The sequence below is a fragment of the Oncorhynchus mykiss genome, chromosome 20, assembly GCF_057628025.1.
Source record: "Oncorhynchus mykiss isolate SJ-2025 chromosome 20, ASM5762802v1, whole genome shotgun sequence".
Lineage (NCBI taxonomy): Eukaryota > Metazoa > Chordata > Actinopteri > Salmoniformes > Salmonidae > Oncorhynchus > Oncorhynchus mykiss.
Window position 1 is genome coordinate 3856808 of NC_143041.1, and position 2548 is coordinate 3859355.

At 43.6% G+C, this 2548-nt stretch overlaps 1 long non-coding RNA gene across 1 annotated transcript; it reads left to right on the top strand.

Annotated features, from left to right (window-relative positions):
• The first annotated feature begins 395 nt into the window (after window positions 1-395).
• Window positions 396-2289, top strand: LOC149973626 (uncharacterized). Its single transcript, XR_016489534.1, has 3 exons — window positions 396-589; window positions 700-819; window positions 2033-2289. It is a non-coding gene; the product is annotated as an uncharacterized LOC149973626 (long non-coding RNA).
• The last annotated feature ends 259 nt before the right edge of the window (window positions 2290-2548 follow it).

Sequence of the window (2548 nt, forward strand, 5' to 3'; positions counted from 1 at the left end):
TCAATGGGTGACATGTCTGGTGAGTATGCAGTCCATGGAAGAACCTTTATTTAACCAGGTAGGCTAGTTGAGAACAAGTTCTCATTTACAACTGTGACCTGGCCAAGATAAAGCAAAGCAGTGTGACACAGACAACAACACAGATTTACACTATACACTACTAGTTACATTATCATGCTGAAACATGAGGGGATGGCTGTGGATGAATGGGACGACAATGGGCCTCAGGATCTCATCACGGTATCCCTGTGCATTCAAATTGCCATCGATAAAATGTAATTGTGTCATCTTGAGTGAGGTTATAGATTATATTCTGTCACAAATGGTTTGTTGTATTATTTTTCACACAATTTTTGTTTTTCCTTGGTACATAAGACATATTTAAATATGTTACATTGTCAACAGATATCGCTTTCCTACCCCCTCCTCCAGGTTTGGTGTATGGACCAACCAGACCCTCAAGACTTCCATGGGCAAGTCCCTTGATTGGTACCAGGAAGGGTGGGAGAACAACCTGAAGGTAATTCTCTTTGCACACAACAGCAGCATCCAGGCCGAGTACAGACGGGAGTTGCAGCTGTTGACGGAGGTAAACAATGCAATTGTATATACATTTATAGCATATACTGTAGTCTTTCAAATTTGTGATTGACTTAGTGTTGTCTGTCTATTGCAATTTTTGTATGACGTAACTTTCAGATCACTGAAACCCCACCTGATGTGGTGAAAGTTGTCGAACCAGATCAGAAAGCCATAGAGGACCACCTTCAGGACCACCTTCAGGCACAGACTGAGAAGGATGTGGAGGTTTTTGACCAGGTAAAAATGATTGTCAGCTGTTAATTTAAAATCAGTCTTATTGTGTTTTTTACATTCGATAAAAGCAGAGACTCAGAGCAACAAAATTATATATCATACACAGTTGAGGAACATTGGGAAAGTAATTTAGCTTTGAAAGTTGATAAACTTGTAAACTCACTTTTGAGAAAATGGTCTTTGAATATTTTGGTACTACTACTGGAGAACCCTTCATTGTCTAGACCCATTCAGCATAATTCACACCCTCTTAAGCCTAAGCCCCATCCATCTCTTCAAGGCTTGACCCAAGCATTCCGTGCTAACAGAAGTCAAGCACCAAGCTAACTTGCTAGCTACTTCCAGACACAAATGAGAGAACAGCTCACTGAATATTACTCGCCCTGGCAGAGCTGGTTAGGCTGTCATGTTATCTAGAACGTTGGTGACTTCAACTGTGCTGTCAGATTGTCCTTTCGTGTATTCAAAACGTTTTGATCTCAGAGCGTTCAGAGCGCACACCGGACGCAACCTGCACTAGGGGAGGTGAATGTGATAAATACATGAACATAAATACCCATTGAAGGAATATGATACTAAACGTTTGAACTAAATTGTAAAATCCCTGAACATTATAGATAGGATAAATTGTAAAATACATGAACATTATAGTAACTTAGTAAGATATTAGTGGGTGAGACCATATTGCGTACTGCAAAGTGGAAGAATATACAGTCTATAAAAATTGGAACATTTGTACTTAGAATATACCCAAAAAGAGAGAACAATTATAAAAACCCAGAAACGGGATGTCACACGCTGACCTTATTATTCTTTGTTTTCCTTATTATTTTGGTTAGGTCAGGGTGTGACATGGGTGATGTATGTGTTATCTTGTCTAGGGGTTTTGTATGTTTATGGAGCTGTTTCCTTTCTAGGTAAATTGTATGTCTATGGTTGCCTAGATTGGTTCTCAATTAGAGGCAGCTGTCTATCGTTGTCTCTGATTGGGAACCATATTTAGGCAGCCATATTCTGTGGCTACTTTGTGGGTGATTGTCTATGTCTATGTTAGTTGCTTGTGTCAGCACAGTTTTCTTATTATAGCTTCACGGTCATTATTCGTTTATTGTTTTGGTTCAGTTTACTTCATGTTCTTTCTTCAATAAAGAAGAATGTATACTAACCACGCTGCGTTTTGGTCCTCACCTTCTACTCCATACGACGATCGTGACAGAATCAGCCACCACCAATGGACCAAGCAACATGGTAACAGGCAGCGGCAGCAGCGAAATAGGGAGGAATGGACATGGGAGGACGTTTTGGATGGCAAGGGTTGCTACACATGGGAGGAGATCCTGGCGGGAAAGGATCTTCTCCCATGGGAACAGGTGGAGGCAGCTAGGAGAGCAGAGGCAGCCGGAGAGAGGAGCCAGCGATACGAGGGAACACGGCTGGCAAGGAAGCCCGAGAGGCAGCCCCAAAAATTTATTGGGGGGGGCACACGGGGAGTGTGGCCAAGGCAGGTAGGAGTCCTGCGCCAGCTTCCCGTGCTTACCGGAGTGAGAGAGGGCGTAGTACTGGTCAGGCACCGTGTTATGCGGTGGAGCGCAAGGTGTCCCCAGTACGAGCGCTTAGCCCAGTGCAGTACATTCCAGCTCCTCGTATCAGCCGGGCTAGGTTGAGCATCGAGCCAGGTGCCATGAAGCCGGCTCTACCCATCTGGTCTCCAGTGCGTCTCCTTGGGCCGGCA